This window comes from Phocoena sinus, chromosome 3, assembly GCF_008692025.1.
Source record: "Phocoena sinus isolate mPhoSin1 chromosome 3, mPhoSin1.pri, whole genome shotgun sequence".
In the NCBI taxonomy this organism is placed as follows: domain Eukaryota; kingdom Metazoa; phylum Chordata; class Mammalia; order Artiodactyla; family Phocoenidae; genus Phocoena; species Phocoena sinus.
This window is the reverse complement of record NC_045765.1, coordinates 125751087-125770344: the sequence shown is the minus strand read 5'-3', so window position 1 is coordinate 125770344 and position 19258 is coordinate 125751087. Positions and strand designations below refer to the sequence as shown.

At 41.5% G+C, this 19258-nt stretch overlaps 1 protein-coding gene and 1 non-coding gene across 5 annotated transcripts in view; both read right to left on the bottom strand.

Moving 5' to 3' along the window:
• Positions 1 to 19258, bottom strand: part of ELOVL7 (ELOVL fatty acid elongase 7) — a 79613-nt gene that overhangs the window by 34866 nt on the left and 25489 nt on the right. The gene's annotated exons all lie outside the window — the stretch shown is intronic.
• LOC116752459 lies at positions 2961 to 3068 on the bottom strand. The gene has a single exon (XR_004349525.1). It is a non-coding gene; the product is annotated as a U6 spliceosomal RNA (small nuclear RNA).

Below are 19258 nucleotides of genomic sequence, written 5' to 3'. Positions count from 1 at the left end.
AATAGGAGGATGAAAATAGGGCCCTGCCCTCAGGCAGCCTCAACATGTGGGAGAATTCTAGAAAATTCGATAAATCTGAGAAGAGAAAAGCATCTGAAAAACTGTACAAATTAGATGCCTCTGGAAACTATAACACTATATATATATGACCCACTAGACTAATAGACTAAAGAGACCACCAGGACCAATAGGACTCATTTTTCTGTTAGAAGAAGTGATAAGTACCTCAAGGGCAGTTTAATTCTTATTTGTAATCTAAGTCCTAGTACAATTCCTTGAGTAAAATGGGTAGGTGCTCAATAAATATCTGCTGAATTAATTTTGAAGTATAAACTCAGAAAAACAAGGCAAGGCAAGGGGGCCAGACCAAATACTCCATCCCTTAGGCCTTCTTCTCTACTTTGTTTCAAATGAATGAGATACCCCTCTCGTTCATTTTCTCTTCAAACAAAAAGTATTTTTTGAGCATCTGTTGTTGTGCAAGGAAGTGCTGAACAGGATACTTTTAAAATACGGTTCCTGAATTCAAACAACCTTCAGTTTGGAAGAAAAAATAAACACCTAAACAGATACCCAAAATGCAAAGCAGAATGCAGGGTCACGTGAACAGTTCACACAGACAACTACAGCCTCTCGGAATGAAGGTTCACATCTGGGACATGTGACCCAGAAGAAATGCATAATGGAGGAGAGCATATGAGCTGAACCTTGAGTATAATATTTCAATAGGCAAAAATGTGTGCACCTGGGACAGAGGAGAGGCGCACATCACAAGCAGAGGGACCTCCAGGGGAAAGTCCTTTCATTTGCTTATTCAACCAATATTCTTAAGTATCTGTTATAGGTCAAGCACTGCTTTAGGTGCCAGTGATATAGTAGGAAACAAAATCAAAACCTTGCCTTCACAAAATTATAGAAAATCTCCAACTGCGCTTCCAGAATGTTTGTTAGTCTGTTTTGATAATGCACAGAGTGAAAGAGGGGAACAATAGAAAGGTCAACACAGGAAAGGTAGATTCCAGGGTTGGTACTTGACTGTGGACGACCCAAAAACCAAGCGAAAGAAGTTTTTAGACTTAACTCTGTTGACAAAGTAAGAGTCATTACAGGTTTCTCAACCGAGAAATATCTTAATCAAAGTGGTGCTTGAAAAGATTATCTGGGTAGCAGAGTCCAGGGCTGGGTGACTGAGGGTGTGGTTTGGAAGCAGGGAGAAAGACAATGCAGCGATTGCATTCTGTTGGGAAGAATCCAGCATAAGCATTGCTTCCTCTGAGATGCCACCCCTGATTCAATCAGTCCGGCTGAGGTGTACCACTAAGGTGTTCTCATAACAATTCATCTCATCTATGATAACACTTACTGCACAGTATTGAAAATGCCTGTTTATTAATTCTTATTTTTTTGCTCATCAAGAGGAAGAGATTAGGCCTAATTATCTTTGTGTTCCCAAGCGCCTAGACCACTGCCTGGCATGTAGCAGAAAATATTTGTGGCATGAAGTGAACAATCAAGTGTTATGGGTTGAACTGTGACCCTGAAAATTCATATGTTGAAATCCTAACCTCCAATACTCAGATGTGACCTTATTTGGAAATAGGGTCTTTGTAGAGGTAATCAAGTTAAAACGATATCATTAGGGTGGGCCCTAACCCAATATGACTGGTGTCCTTATAAAAAGGGGAAATTTGGACATAGACATGCATATAAGAACCTAATATGAACATGAAGATGACCATCTACCAATGAAGGAGAAAGGCCTGGAACAGACCCTTCTGTCACAACCTCAGCAGGGACTAACCCTGCCAACCCATTGCTTTTGAATTTCTAGGCTTCAGAATTGTGTGACAATAAATTTCTGTTATTTAAACCACCCAGTTTGTGGAACTTTGTTACAGCAGCACTAGCAAACTAATACAGTAAGTGAAAATGTTCAGCCAACTTGGAGAATCACCCAGAATCAGAGCTCAAGATTAAGGTCATCATTAACTATAAATAAAGAGAGCTGATAACATGGGAGCAGAATACATTTCTGTGATAAATAATGCAGGAGGAAACACGGCAAAGGGCACCTTCTCAGTGAACACCCATGTTTATAAAACAGAAAGAGAAGCCAGGGAAAAACATAAAGAAGCAACAGTCAGAAACCTGCAGAATAAAGTTGCCTGGTAGAACCTCCCTCCAAATAATGAAAAAAAAAGTAATATGAATCGTAAATAAATAAATAGCCACCAAACTTCACAGAAGGAACCAGATAAGGAAGGGACACAGACAAATGTTCTAAATTTCAAAAAATTTGTGGCCCAGGAAAGGCTCTGGAGCAGAGTAGCATCCATAGGACGGCAGAGCTCCTAACCCAACACAGCCTCTTCCCCAGCTGTACTGCTGTTACAAAAGAGTCTGAGAATTTGCACAAGCACCCCCAAGTCTGAAGAGAAGCAAATGGACTAATCCTAATCTTTCCCTTCTCCAGCTCGAGAAGGGAACAATAGAGAGACTCTGATGATGGAGGCCCCACACTCAACTGGTGAGCGGAGAAAGGCGCCTGTCCCTTGGGAATGGCATACACCTTTAAGGTGGAGTGAATCTTGGTATAGATACTTAACAACACTTTAAAAGTGAGAATACAACCTGAGTATATGAGATGTATTTGGGTATACCTTATACCCAGAGATCTCATTCAGCCCTAAATCCCCTATCTACCAACGCCTCAACCCCACAAAAAATGTTCCAAGTACACAACTACCTAGTCCCCCAAACAAACAGACAAAAAGTCAATTCATTAAATTGCAACTCATATTGGCTAGATACAGGAAAGAAAAGAATTTCATCACTATTCAGAACAAGAGCAATTTTTTTTCACACACACACACTGTATTTTATTTTTACAAGAGATAAATCAACTGACACCAAGCATTGTAAATGGATGACCACAACAAAAGCAACAATGATTGCAATTAAAAAATATGGAATGCTTCACAAATTTGCGTGTCATCCTTGCACAGGGGCCATGCTAATCTTCTCTGTATTGTTCCAATTTTTAGTATATGTGCTGCCGAAGCGAGCACAAGAGAGTAATTCTTAAACTCTAATGTGCATTAGACTTTTCCTGAGATACTTGTTGAAAAGGCCTATTTCTAGGGCCTCCCCAGAAGGTGATCATATCATTCCAGGGGTCCTTCAATTACAGGTAGGGAAACACTGCTTGTTAACACAAATGGATTTTTAAGTGAGTGTTTTAGGTACTTAAGAAAATGAAATAAAGCATTTCTTACAGTATGAAGGAAAATGTTTTTGGGCAGAACAACAGAAGCAGGATGGTCCAGTCTGGGGCAGTGCCCCTAGGATTTCCGCTCTGCTATGTATTAATACTTAATACACGCCTTCATTTCACACTCATGGGTGAAGACAGTGACATTAGAACCCCTTCTGAAGGGGAAGAGAGAAGATGAATTCATTCATTCATTCCAGGCTTTTCACACATATGAGTTTTTCTAAGCCTACTTGTTAGCTATTGTCTACTGCGTATCTAAACATCTGCTTAAAGAGATTCTGTAAGGAATTAATGATGTCAGAAATATTGTTCTGTCCAAAACTGACGATAGATTAGCCCATTATCATATACTACTATTCAGCTGAATCAATTATGGAATTATCCAAATTATATGCAATCCTACAGCACAGTATATATAACCAGTACTAGTGTTTCGCTCTTGTGCATTGGGATGTCCAGGTCAGTTTTTCACGGGTGGCATTCTATCTGGTGGGTTGGACATTCACGCCAAACTGGTTGTCAATTATTTTGACACTCTATATTTGGTAGTCATCACACTGCATTTAATTTTATTTGTAGTCATGTTTTTGTTTTGTTTTGTTTTGTTTTTTGCGGTACGCGCGCCTCTCACTGTTGTGGCCTCTCCCGTTGCAGAGGCTCCGGACACGCAGGCTCAGCGGCCAGGGCTCACAGGCCTAGCCGCTCCGCGGCATGTGGGATCTTCCCGGACCGGGGCACGAACCCGTGTCCCCTGCATCGGCACGCGGGTTCTCAACCACTGCACCACCAGGGAAGCCCTGTAGACATGTTTTGCATCACTTAAAACTCTTGTAAGCTCTTGTGGAGTAGGGTGGGAGGGGTGTCTTATGCAAATTTATATCTCATACAGAACTAAACCAGGGGAGGGGAGGCAAAAAAAAAAAAATCCATGGTATTAATCAATCAATCAATCAAGTAAATGATCAGAGCTGATGTTTACATTTTGTTGCACTGGCTAGCAGGAAGATCCAATTTTCTCAGCTTCAAATTAAGTTAAAGCGTAAGGAAATAAGCCATATTTATCTGTAAATATCTCACATGACAAGGTCAACTTCTCAATTACTTACAGTCTAATTGGATTTACTTATGCTTTTTGCCTTTTACTGAGAGGCTGTACTTGATCATCTCAAAAGATTTCCTTTAATGGGATTTGATTCTGAAAAACTTGAGGAATGTGTTTTCATTAAAGGTCAGCTGTACTTTTTTTTTTCTTTTTAACTCTAGAAATAAGATTACTTGCATTTCACTCATTTGAATTGTGACCTTTTAATGAAATCCTCGTGGCTTGAAGGAATTCCCCTGACAAATAAGCCACAGCGTGTGCAGCACCATCTTCTAGAACTGCCATATGTCCAGGAATAAGAAAAGATAAGCCTGTTTTTATGAAAGTTAATACAGACGACTGTCAGTTGCCAAATTCTTGATCCTGTGAGACGTGTAGTGTTTGATGAATGTCTGAGTAAAGTGCTGTGTCTGTGGGCGTCGTGGTGTCCACCACACCCTGTTGCGATGTGAAATTAAACAGAAACCTCAACGTGCCTACTGGTGTCTCAGTGTCACATGGAAGGAGGCCAGGCTCCACCTTTGGGGTACCAGGTGCTACCACCAGTTCTGACAGACTTAAAAACTTGAAATTCACTTCTGAGGGAAGCTACTGAAATGCAGAATTGAGAATTGCTGGTTGGGGAGAAATAGCATTTAAGCTCATAAGTTGTGTTTGGAAATATTATGTATTATATAGTATAGAAGCTAGTATAGTTAAATTAGCTTTAGCTAATTCTGAGCTGTAGAGTCTGTGATCCCTCCAAATAAAATTTAGGAATATAACTTTGACTCATGCTTTTATTAAGTGTGTTGATCTTACACCTCTCAGTCAAACATCATTCACAGAATTCTCGTAATGCTGAGGATAGTAACAATGAAGCCTCTTTTCATTACTCTGTAAAATCCCTTCCCAGCCACAACTGTCAACCTACCCTTCTAATGACCCTAGCTCTTCTTTATTCTCTTCTAAGAATGCTTCTCTATTTATCTAATCTCAATCTTAATCCAAGACAAGTTCTAGGAAAAAAGGAAAAATGAGAAACATAACAAAAACTTAAAAGGAAAGAGCATAAAGTAGCAAAAGGAGCCTTGCCAATATGTTTGACAACAGAGAGCCAAACTTACTGTTTGGTATATATTTAATTTTCATCATAAGACATGTGTTGTGATAGGAGAAAGTTTAACTGTTGTGGCCTGTGTTGGTAAATCAATAACAACAGCGACAAGCCCCTGGCCATGCTGGGACACAATCCAAATGGAAAAAATAAGGGCTAGGCCTATGATAATGAAATAAGAGAGAGGGACTGTTCTTGAGTAGATCTGACATACTGTGATTCATCACGGTGGAGATTCTGGACCCTACTGTCTCTAAAGGGTGCTTGATGGAGGGTGTGACTGTTCTCAAACAACCACCCCTCTTGGTTAAAGGTGTCCTTGCTCACAGGAGCCACACACAGAGGTTAGAGACCCCCCTTTCGCTATACCCAAAGGCTTTTCCTGAGTTCTTATCTATGCTGATTTCCCTGCCATCCCACAATTCTGACTTCTTCCTTCCTTCCTGAAACCCTAACCTCGGCTGTCAGAACATAGCACTTTTCTAACTGGCCTCCTGCCTTTCCATCAGTCAGCTCTTTATCATTTTGTTCTGCTGGTTCCTTTCTTCACGCTCCTGCACTGGGGCTTTCTTTCTCAATCTGCGGGATTTTCCTGTTATCTGCCTGCTCTTACTACTATGGTAATGACTTTCAAATCTACATTCTGAAAAAAAAAAAAAAAAAAAATCTACACTCTGAGCTAACCTTTCATGTATGCCAGAGGCCGCTATTTGCAACTGCCCATAAACATTATAACTTGGACATACCACTGTCACAGAAAACCTAACTAATCCCCAAAGGAACTCATCTTGCCCAACTTCTACTTTCCACCAGTTGGCTTCTTTATCCAATACCTACACCAATGTTAATGGCTTGACTTTTCTTCCGATATAAAACACCAGACTCATCTTTGACTCTGCCCTTTCATCTCTAACTTGCAAACTGCTACAAATTAATTTGATTTTTTTTTTTTTTAGATGAAACCTTTCTCCACCATTTTCATGCTAACAACCAAAACTCCACTTCACCCTGTGTTACTGCACCCAGGCTGGGACAATGCCTGCCTCCATGCTTATTTCCTTTAGATTCATGCTTAGGGTTGATATTATTACCAGAAAAAAAATCAGCCTCAAATACCACTTTTATTATATTTTCTCCCTCCTCAAGAACCTACAGTGACACCCCATTACAAATCACATCAAGTCCCAAGTTCTCAGCTCCGTTATCTGATTCCAGTTTACTTCCCACCACTCCCTACTACTCTAACGTTAAAATCTTTCTCTCCCTCTCTCTCCCTCTCTCCCTCCCTTATTCCTTCTCTCTCTCTCTCTTTCCAGTAAGCTATTTCCCACCTGTCCTCTCCCCTCCCCTCTTAACCTCAAAAGTTATCAGCTGTTTGGTTTTGCTCCTATCACATTTTTTCTACTAACAGAAATGGGGACTTAGAAATTTCAGAGGCTGCTTGTTAAAAAACCATTAGTCTAGTTGTATAGTACACAAGGATTTGTAAAGAGGGGAAGAGGCAGATAAAACCGGACAGTTAGACTGAGGCTGAATAATGACTATCCCTAAGGGCAAGTGTGTCTTATTTATTTATTATAGCTCTCAGGTAAAAACACTGAAACAATTGTGAAATCACCACAAAGCATGAACAAGTAAAACAAAATACCAAGGTCTCCCTTGTGACCACTGTGTATGAGATTTGTAAGGACAAACACTTCCTGCCACGGGAACTCAGCCACTGTGTGTCTCAGATGAAAGCAGTTCCTTTGCTTTCATAAATTAACCAAGAGGCTCAAAAGCAAGATGGCAACAAGTTCTGCTAAGCAACTTCTCTGACAAAGGTCGGAAAGACCTTTCTCAGTTGCCCAAATCAACCCGTGCCAACCTGGAATCCTCATTATCAGGGATTTTTGCAGTTAAAAAGCTGCTTTTATTGAAGTTTTAAACACTGGTACCTCTGAAAGGAATGCCCTTTTAATAATGAGTTATAGAAGCAAGCAAATCTATGAAATGGGTCGGTTAAACCTTAAGCAGAAATTCCCAAGGAAGAAGCAAAACCACAAATGACAGTCAGCTATCTCATTAGACCTCAGTAGTTTTATTCAAAAACTGAAGAGGTATTAACAGATCCTGTGAGGAGATTTGCAGGAAGTTTTCTTGAAGAAAGAAAGGGAGCTGACCCAGCATACCACAGGCAGTGCAACTAGGCACATCTGAAATCAACTGTTGCCTCGTCCTGAGGCAAGGGAGTAGGGCAAGCTGCTACCCAAGTTATCCAAGAGAATAACAACAGAATAACAACAGTGTCCACTTATCAAGGGCTCTGGGTCAGGTCCTGTGCTAGATGTTTCACTCACATTATCTACTTAATCCTCATACCAACCCTAGGCAAAAGGTATCATAATCTTCAGGTCACAGATAAGGAAACTGAAGCTGGAGAGACGTTAAGTAATTTGTTCCTGATCACACAGTTACTATGTTGCAGAGCAGGTATTCAGAGTTCAACAGGACCCTAGTCTATGCTTGTTTACTGCAGCACACAGCTTTCCAATGTGGAGGGTCCTAAGACGAGCAAGATGGCAAAACATACTTAGGGAATCAACCAACATTTATCAACACCATAGCAGGCCCTATGCTGGGATTCCGAAGCAGACCAGACAAGCACCCACTAGGATGGCTATCATCAAAAAGACAGACAAGGACTTCCCTGGTGGCGCAGTGGTTGAGAATCCGCCTGCCAATGCAGGGGACACGGGTTTGATCCCTGGTCCGGGAAGACCCCACATGCTGCAGAGCAGCTAAGCCCATGCGTCACAACTACTGAGCCTGAGCTCTGGAGCCCGTGAGCTACAACTACTGAGCCTGTGTGCCACAACTACTGAAGCCTGCGCGCCTAGCGCCCGTGCTCCGCAATAAGAGAAGCCACCACAATAAGAAGCCCACGCACCGCAACGAAGAGTAGCCCCCGCTCACCGCAACTGGAGAAAGCCCACGCGCAGCAACGAGGACCCAACGCAGCCAAAAATGAATAAATAAAATAAATAAATTTATTTTTTAAAAAACAGACAGTAACCAGCGTTGGCAAGGATGTGGAGAATTTGGAACAATCATACGTTGCTGTTGGAACTGTAAAATGGTGCAGCCACTGTAGAAGACAGTTTAGCAGTTCATCAAAATACAGGCATGCCTTGTTTCATCAGTCTATATTCTATTTTTTTCATACACATTGTGCTTTTTACAAAATGAGGTTTTGTGACAACTCTGCGTTGAGCAAGTCCTATCAGCGCCACTTTTCCAACAGCACTTGCTCACTTCGTGTCTCTGTGCCACATTTTGGTTAATTCTTGCAATATTTCAAACATTTTCTTTATTACTGTATTTTTTATGGTGATCTGTGATCAGTGATCTTTGATGTTACTATGTAATCATTTGGGGGTGCCATGAACCCCACCGAGATGGCAAACTTAATCAATAAATGTTGTGTGTGTTTTGACTACTTCACCAACCAGCCATTCCCCCATCTCTCTCCCTCTCCTCAGGCCTCCCTATTCCCTGAGACACAACAATATTGAAATTATGCCCATTTATAACCCTGCAATATTGTGAACCTATCAATACAATGACCCTACAATGGCCACTAAGTGTTCAAGTGAAAGGAAGAATTGCACATCTCTCACTTTAAAGCTAGAAGTGATTAAGCTCAGTGAGGAAGACATGTTGAAAGCCAAGACAGGCTGAAAGCTGGGCCTCTTGGGCCAGTTGGCCAAAAGTTGTGAATGCAAAGGAAAGTTCCTGAAAAAAATTAAAAGTGCTACTCCAGTGAACACATAAATGATATGAAAGCCAAACAGCCTTATTGTATATATGTAGAAAGTTTTAGTCGTCTGGATAGAACATCAAACCATCACAACATTCCTTTAAACCAAAGCCTCTAACTCTTTTTAATTCTGTGAAGGCTGAGAGAGGTGAGAAAGCTGCAGAAGAAAAGTCTGAAGCTAGCAGAGTCTGGTTCATGAGGTTTAAGGAAAGAAGCCACATCCGTAACACATTGTAAGAGCACCAGGTGAAGCAGCAAGTGCTCATACAGAAGCTGCAGCAAGTTCTCAAGATCTAGCTAAGATCATTAACGAAGGTGGCTACACTAAACAGGTTTTCAATGGAGACAAAATAGCCTTATATAAGAAGATGATGCCATCTAGGACTTTCACAGCTACAGAGGAGAAGTCAATACCTGGCTTCAAAGCTACAAAGAACAGGGTGACTCTCCTGTTAGGGCTTAATGCATCTGGGGATTTTAAATTCAACCCACGGTTCATTTACCATTCTGAAAACTGTTAAGAATTATGCTAAATCTACTCTTCCTGTGTTCTATAAGTGGAAAAACAAAGCCTGGATGACAGCCCATCTGTTGAAAACAGGATTTACTGAATATTTTAAGCCCACGATTAAGACCTACTGCTCAGAAAAAAAGATTCCTTTCAAAGTATTAATGCTCATTGACAATGCACCTGGTCACCCAAGGGCTCTGATGGAGATGTAAGATGAAATTCATGTTGTTTTCATGCTTCCTAACACAACATCCATTCTGCAGCTCATGGACCAGTGAGTAATTTTGACTTTCAAGTCTTAGTATTTAAGAAATACATGCCATAAGGCTATAACTGTCATAGTGATTCCTCTAATGGATCTGGGTAAACTAAGTAGAAAACCTTCTGAAAAGGATTCACCATTCTATATGCCATTAAGAGCATTTGTGATTCATGGGAAGAGGTCAAAATATCAACATTAACAGGAGTTTGAAAGAAGTTGATTCCAGTTCTCACAGATGACAAGAAAGCGTTCAAGACTTGAGCGGAGAAGTCCCTGCAGATGTGGTAGAAGAAGCAAGAGAACTAGAATTAAAAGTGGGGCCTGAAGATCTGACTGAATTGCTGCAATCTCATGATAAAACTTTCATGGTTGAAGAGTCGCTTCTTATAGATGAGCAAAGAAAGTGGTTTGTTGAGATGGCATCTACGCCTGGTGATGATGCTGTGAAGATTGCTGAAATGACAACAAAGGATTTAGAATTACATAAACTTAGTTGATAAAGCAGCAGGGTTTGAGAGAATTGACTCCAATTTTGAAAGAAGTTCTACTGCGTATAAAGTGCAATCAACCAGAATTGTGTTACAGAGAAATCGTTCGTGAAAGAATCAATTGATGGGGCAAACTTTATCGTTGTCTTATTTCAAGGAAATGTCACTGCCACCCAACCTTCAGCAACCACCACCCTGACCAGTCAGCAGCCATCAACAATGAGGCAAGACCCTCCACCAGCAAAAAGACTATGACTCACAGAAGGCTCAGATGATGGTTAGCATTTTTAGCCATGAAGTATTTGATAATTAAGATACGTCCATTTTTTAGACATAATGCTGTTACACACTTAACAGACTACAGTATAGTGTAAACATAATTTCGATATGCACTGGGAAATGAAAATATGACTCCCTTTACTTCCATATTCGCTTTATTGTGGTGGTCTGGATCTGAACCTGTGATATCTCTGAGGTATGTACGCCTGTAGGTTGTGACAGTTCTGTTTAAATTAGTGAAGGTAATGTAAAACTGAATGCAAACTGAACAACAGAGGTCCCCTCAAAGTCTCAAAAACACAGTTGGCAAAGCACTTACTAGGTTTTCCAGCCCTGCATAGAAGGGTGTTGTGAATGAAGGTTTTAAAAGAAAGAATCATCTCTAGAGAGGAGAACAGAATTAGACATTTTTGCTTTAATTTTACCAGTCTTCTCACCTAGAGAATCCACTTGCACATTTACTCCATCTTGGCTTTGTCTACATATATGATCAATTTTAAATGAATGACTTGGGATTCTAGTTTATGAGCCAGTTTCTTGGGTGTGGCTGGCCTTGTATTAGCTCACTAGACCCTAAGAATATACTCCTCCCCACCAAACACATGAAATGATTTATGTATCTAGATATCCAAATTGGCCAGTGTGAGGACTGTCCATAGCAACCACATACAGACACGGCTTCCAAGAGAAGTGGGCAAAATCATCTGGAAGACCTTACTTTGCTACAGTGATCATAATTTTTATTTTTTTTGCAGTATGTGGGCCTCTCACTGTTGTGGCCTCTCCCATTGCGGAGCACAGGCTCCAGACGCGCAGGCTCAGCGGCCATGGCTCACGGGCCCAGCTGCTCCGCAGCATGTGGGATCTTCCCGGATTGGGGCACGAACCCACGTCCCCTGCATTGGCAGGCAGACTCTCAACCACTGCGCCACCAGGGAAGCCTTACAGTGATCATTCTTAACATTAAGTGGAAAATTCAGCGCTGGAGACTCACCTGCTTTACTTCTCCTAAAATCCCTATCCCATGAAAAGCATCACATGGACACACTGCAGCTAACAGAAATTGTAAGTGGACCGTACAGGGTGTGTGAATTGATAACCTTAAACTCAAAGCACACAGACAGTTTTAAAGGGTGGCCTTTAAATATATGCTAGCAAGCTACTGTAATGAACTGAAATCAAGACTCCTATTATATTATACAATAACCAGCCTACAGGACTTCCCCTAACAGTTGTGATTTTAATTGGATTAAAGAATTTCTAGCATGTTTTCCCTCTAAACAACCCACATGAAAATACTTGTCATTCTTTAAATGCTTTTGTTCACTCCCTCCTATATAGGCACATAAAACTATGGAAAATACTAGCCAGATAAAAAACATATATCTAGAATCACAGAGCTGACAAAGAATTTAAGAATTATCTAAACCTACTCCTTAAATTCAGATAACTAAATAAGCAGATGAGTATTTTATTTTTCCTTTAGCATCGCTCAGAGTGAAATCAGAAAAACCCTGGAAAAGTTATCTGTCTTTGCTTAGTCTTTTCATTGGAAAGCAAGAACTAAAAACGGTGATTTAGGTTTGCTAAGGCAGAGATGGAAAAATGGAGTTATGCTGCAGCCTAGAAGTTATGTCGGTTTTTATCTCAGATCCATGGAGTAAAGAGACACCTCGGGCAGGTCTGAGGCATGTCCTGGAACAGTGTGGGATAATACTAATCATAAGGCCAGAAGCTGTCTGAGCTCTGACAACTTGCTCTAGACCTGAGGTCTGGGCAATTTTAATCTGAGTCGCTATTTCCTAGCTACAAAATGGAGGTAATATACACCCCTCAGGAAGGTTTTGTGAAGTTAACTGCATGATTAACCTTAAGCACTACACAGTCTAAAGGCCTTACTTCAACAGATTGGGATCAATAAGCTAAGATGAATTCCTGGAGGCCATGGAGTGAATGTTATTCACGTGAATCCCAGCACAACCCACAGCACTACAAAGTTAATTCTAGACAAACAGGCCAAATCATACCATAACAGGATTCTGAAACAAGGTCAGCTCTGGTCATCTCAACATGTAGCTCTTGGAAAAATATACAGTGACAGTTCAGCTTCTCTTCAAGTTGTGATACTTTAAAAATTTGAAAGATTAACCAGTATATGCAGGAACTTATTAGCACATGATTGATAGGTATGCATTTTCAATTACTGGAGAAAATATAGATGATTCAGTAAATGAAGCTAGACAAATGGGTAACCAATTGGAAACAAATAAATTGGAATCTACAGCTCATACCAAAATAAATCTCAGATGCATCAAAAACTGAAACATAAAAATATGAAACTATAAAAATACCTGGTGACTGAGGGAAAACTCAGTAAAGGGTACACAAGATCTCTGCACTAATTCTGTGAATCTACAGTTATTTCAAAATAAAAAGTTAAAAAAATACTTGGTGAACCTGAGATAATTATTTTATAATACTGAAATGAGGAAGACCTTTCCAACCGTGACAGTTGGAAGTTTGTAAAGATGTAAAACCCACCTAAAATTAAGTATTTGTGCATGTCAAAAGCCTAATTATATACAAAATCAAAAAACAAGTCAAGGGCTTCCCTGGTGGCGCAGTGGTTGAGAGTCCACCTGCCGATGCAGGGGACACGGGCTCGTGCCCCGGTCCGGGAAGATCCCACATGCCGCGGAGCGGCTGGGACCGTGAGCCATGGCCGCTGAGCCTGCGCGTCCAGAGCCTGTGCTCCGCAACGGGAGAGGCCACAGCAGTGAGAGGCCCACGTACCACAAAAACAAAACAAAACAAAACAAAACAAAAAACAAGTCAAACAGAAAGAAAAATAGATGCATCTCATCTCCCAAAGGGCTAATTTCCTCAATATATGAAGACTCCCAGCAATTTTTTTTAACATCTTTATTGGAGTATAATTGCTTTACAATAGTGTGTTAGTTTCTGCTTTATAACAAAATGAATCAGCTATACATATACATATATCCCCACATCTCTTTCCTCTTGCGTCTCTCTTCCTCCCACCCTCCCTATCCCACCCCTCTAGGTGGTCACAAAGCACCGAGTTGATTTCCCTGTGCTATGTGGCTGCTTCCCACTAGCTATCAATTTTACATTTGGTAGTGTATATATGTCCATGCCAGTCTCTCACTTTGTCTCAGCTTATGCCAGCAAATTAATAAGAAAAAAGCCAACAACTTGACAGAGAAATGGATAAAATATATGAATAGTTTATAGAAAAGGAAATAGAAATAACTCTAAAAAAGATATCCAACCTCACTCAGCAATGTAACAAGTTCAAAGTTAGAGTGAAATACCATTTTTACTTTATTACATAAAGTCTGATAACATACTTTGCTGGCCAAGGTACAGCAAAACAGGCACCCTTGTACATTGCCGGTGGGAATTTAGACTGGTACAACCTCTGTCGGAGTGATTTGGCAATATCTGTTGCTATGCAAATATTCTAGGTATATACTGAACACTTGTGTGAAAGGTACACATAGAACAGTTTTTACAATTTTTAATAGCAAAAGAAGTGGAAACTAACCAATGTCCACCAATGTGAGACCTGTTAAAAAACTGCCATATTCATACCAGGAAACACTATGTAGATATAAAAAGGAATGAAGTAGCTTTTTCAAAGCTGCTATGGAATAATCACTAAAAACCATAATTAATGCCAGGTACAAGATAAATACTTCCTTATCTCTGGAAAGGTTGGTAAGATATTGGTAACAATGGTTACTTATCTTAATAAAGTTAAAAATTAACACATCATCTATATTTATTAATGTTTCCCAAACTTTATGGCCACACATAAAAGGGAGTGAGCCAAGCAGTAATGACCATAATCACGTACTGAGTCCTTGGTATAGGGTTTGAAGCTAAAGCATGCTAAAAAAAGATTCACTAAGCAGGGAAGAGCACATTATCAAAACAAGTCAAACTCACCAGTAGATGGTATCGATTTATAAAAATTTGATGTAGACATCAATATACTGAAAACCAGCTGACAGAAATCAGGTGTCATTTATCTTTGTAGCTCACTCACTTCCTCATTTCCCAACCTAGCATACACTCTTAAAACAAAGCAGGTATTCAAATGTTCATTAATAACTAACAGATTGAAAGGATGACTGGATGGGATAGATGGATAGATGGATGGGTGGGATAGATAAAAAGATGGATGATTGGAAGAAAGAGTAGATATTGAAGGACTGTGATCTCTCTCTGCTCCCGTTTCCTTCTGACACTGGGCCAGCCTTAGTCTCCTTATGCTCCCCTATATAAATGGGAGGTGCTGGAATTTACAAATAATTAAGAAACATGATGGTAACCTCCACACAACTCGGTGGATAATTACTAATAGAGTTGGCAAAACAATGCTCCCACCTTTCCCCACCCCTCCGAAATGTCCATGCCTTAATCCTTGGAATCTCTAAGGGACTCTACAGATCTAATTAAGGTTACAGACCTTAAAGTAGGGAGATTATCGTGGATTATCCAGGTGGGCACAATATAATCACACGAGCCGTTTCAAGCAGACAACTGTCTCTGGTTGGAAGAAGAGAGGAAGACAGAGAGATTGGACGCAGAAGGATTCAGTGCACTGTTGGTGGCTCTCAGATGTAGCAGCCCACATTCAAGGACTGGAAAGAACTCCCCTAAGATCTTAGGCAGCTCTTGCTGATAGCCAGCAAGGACACACGGACCTCAGTCCTGAAACCACAAGGAACTGAATTCTGCCAGCAGCCTGAATGAGCTTGGAAATGGATTCTTTCTAGAGGCCTCTGATAAGAGCCAAGATAGCCAGCACCTTTGAAACACAGAGCAGAGTGATCACCCTTGCCAACCTGGACTTCTGACCTATAGAACTATGAGATAATAAATTTGTGCTGTTTTAATCCACTAAGCATGTGATAATTTGTTATGGCAGTAATAAAAAATGAAGACTTCCTGTTCAGCTTAAGAATCACTTGTGGAGCCTGTTCCATGTGAGGCCCTGGGCCAAGTGTTTAGGGTAGAAAAGTGGGCCACGTTCTCAAGGAGCTCGCAAGCTCAGAAACCATTAAACAATGCTATGATACAGTTAAGCACAGCGCACTGCAGGAGTACAGAGAAGGGTACCTAACTGTGTGACGTCCTCAGATGCTTTACTTACTACTCCTCCAATCTCTCCCTCCTCCAATGAATTGGACCACCAACCTTCTTACAAGTCAGAGACGGAAAGCCATCCTAAACTCCACTGACCCCTCCAGACCTGTGATTTATATCATCCTAATAATACTTCTCCTAAAAGTCCCTTCTCTTTCCCTCACCCCCATTTCTTCCCCCAACCTCTGACTGCTACTTTCTGACCTTTATCATCTCTTACCTAGATTACTATAATGACCTCTCGATTAACCTTCCTGACTCAACAGCCATCCATTTCCCCAAATCCATTTCCCCCAATCCACCAGGGTCATTTTTCCAAGGATTAAATCGAGCATGCCATGTTCCAGCTCAAAATCCTTCAAAGACTGCCTGCAGTTAAAGTCTAACTCCTTGGCTACTCTTAGCAACCCCTCTAAGTTCTACTAGAGCCAAAACTGTCTCTGCTTGGCTTCTAATTCCAGTGCCTAGGAAGGGTCTGGCACATAGGTGTTTCTTGGAAAGTATTTGCTGAGTAAATAAAATCAACCCCTGCTGACGCTGCAGCCTCACTGCTTCCCTTTCAGCAGCCCCTGTTCACTATGCTCCTACTACCCTAGCCTTCATAGTCCCAGCCTACTCCACCTTCCCTCTCTCTTTATGCTCCACCTTCCCCTCATGGCTAAAAAGCCTCGTTCACCTGACTGGTAAGCAGATCTCATTTTTGTTAAATTTTGCCCTCCTCTAACAGGGTTATGCTCGTCTTACAGCTCTGTCTAGTCTCTTCTGAGCCCCTGATATAACTGTCTCCTCTTCTACCACAGCATCTGCGGCAAACCCTCTAGTACAACGCTCCTCAAAGCTGGCCTGTGGACTGGTGCTGGTGTCCAAATGGTTTATTACCATTCTGGTCCAAGGTAAGTCCAGAAATCAGGTGTAAGTACTTAGAAATGTTTATGGCAACTTGACATTGCAGGGACATCCAAGTATGTGATACTTGTTGAACAAGGTATACACCAGTTTGGATGTTGTTGAATTAGTGTGGTGAGTCACACGTGGTGCAAACTGTATCTTAATCATGTGCAACAGGACCACTTATTGGTCCGTGATAGAGCAAAAACAAAGAACAACTCAATTGGTCCACCATCACAGAAAGTCTAAGGAGCACTGCTCTAACTCACTCAGGTACGTTCCCATCTTCCACCTTTTGGGATGTTGTTGGCTGCCTGAGACAATGCAGATGTTCCATAAATCTCAGTGAATAAATTAATAAAGATGTGACTGATAAGAAGACTTCCTAGAGGACATGAGATCTGAGCTACTTCTTAGTGATTGGCAGGAATTGGGCACTTTGGGGTAACAGCATGGGCAAATGCACTGAAGAAGAAGTGCAAATGAGGAATAGCAAGAAAAGATGGTAGGACTTCCCTGGTGGCACAGTGGTTAAGAATCTGTCTGGGGACACGGGTTTGAGCCCTGGTCCAGGAAGATCCCACATGCCATGGAGCAACTAAGCCCGTGCACCACAACTACTGAGCCTGTGCTCTAGAGCCCGCAAGCCACAACTACTGAGACTACGTGCCACAACTATGGACGCCCACGTGCCTAGAGCCCATGCTCCGCAACAAGAGAAGCCACGCATTGAGAAGCCCACACACCGCAACAAAGAGTAGCCCACGCAGCAATGAAGACCCAATGCAGCCAAAGATTAACTAATTAATTAATTAACTTTTTAAACAAAGAAAAGATGGTGCATAGGCAATGGAAAGTTTTCAAAAGGTGAAATATTATGCCGAAGCATAATGATGTCGAAGAGCTCAACCAGATGGTTCTGCCAGAGTCCAACCACCCTGACCCCCTCCCTCAAGCTTACCCCAGCAGCACCCTCTCAGTAAGCGTGTGCACGCCTTAGCAAAGGCAGAGGGAGTCCCTGAAGGGTTTTAAACCAGTGTTGTGACCTAGCTCACGAAGGATGAATGTCAGGGGGTGAGAAAGGCAGGGAGACCAACTAGGATTTAACTGCAATCATCCCAATGAGAAATGCTGAAAGCCCTCAACAAGGGCAGAGATAATTTAGTGACGTGCAGTGGTGGTAGACACAAAGTCAAGAAATATTTGTGAGGCAATACAGGAAGGGCTTGGTGATTCGCTAGACAGGATAAAGACACAGGGTAGCGTGACTAAAGTTTCTGGTTTGGTGGAGTGAGTATGTGCGTGGTGATGTCACCAGAGGAGATAAGGATCACAGAAAGAGGAACAGGTTTAAGAGACAGGGAATTCATAAATTCCAGTGTTACAAGCCTGTGGGACATTCAGGTGGAGATGGCCAGCAGGCACTTGGGAGAAAGGTCAAGGCTGCAGATACAGATTTGGGAAGCTTTCACATCTAGATGGTGATTAAAACCAGTTGTGGATGAATGAGAAGAATAGCGGTCTAAGCATTTCTCCAAAGAAGATATACAGATTGCCAACGCACACATGAAAGACTGCTCAACATCATTAATCATTAGAGAAATGCAAGTCAAAACTACAATGAGGTATCACCTCACATCAGTCAGAATGGCCATCATCAAAAAATCTACAAACAATAAATGATAGAGAGGGTGTGGAGAAAAGGGAACCCTCTTGCATTGTTCGTGGGAATGTAAATTGATACAGCCACTATGGAGAAGAGTATGGAGGTTCCTTAAAAAACTAAAAATAGAATGACCATATGACCCAGCAATCCCACTACTGGGCATATACCCTGAGAAAACCATAATTCAAAAAGAGTCATGGGGCTTCCCTGGTGGCGCAGTGGTTGAGAGTCCGCCTACCAATGCGGGGGATGCAGGTTCGTGCCCCGGTCCGGGAGGATCCCACATGCCGCAGAGCGGCCGGGCCCATGAGCCATGGCCGCTGGGCCTGCGCGTCCGGAGCCTGTGCTCCACAACAGGAGAGGTCACATCAGTGAGAGGCCCACGTACCGAAAAAAAAAAGAGTCATGTACCACAATGTTCACTGTGGCTCTATTTACAATAGCCAGGACATGGAAGCAACCTAAGTGTCCACTGAGAGATGAATGGATAAAGAAAATGTGGTACATATATACAATGGAATGTTACTCAGCCATAGAAAGAAACGAAATTGAGTTATTTGTAGTGAGGTGGATGGACCTAGAGTCTGTCACAGAGTAAGGTAACTCAGAAAGAGAAAAACAAATACCATATGCTAACGCAAATATATGGAATCTAAAAAAAAAAAAAAAAATGGTTCTGAAGAACCTAGGGGCAGGACAGGAATAAAGATGCAGACGT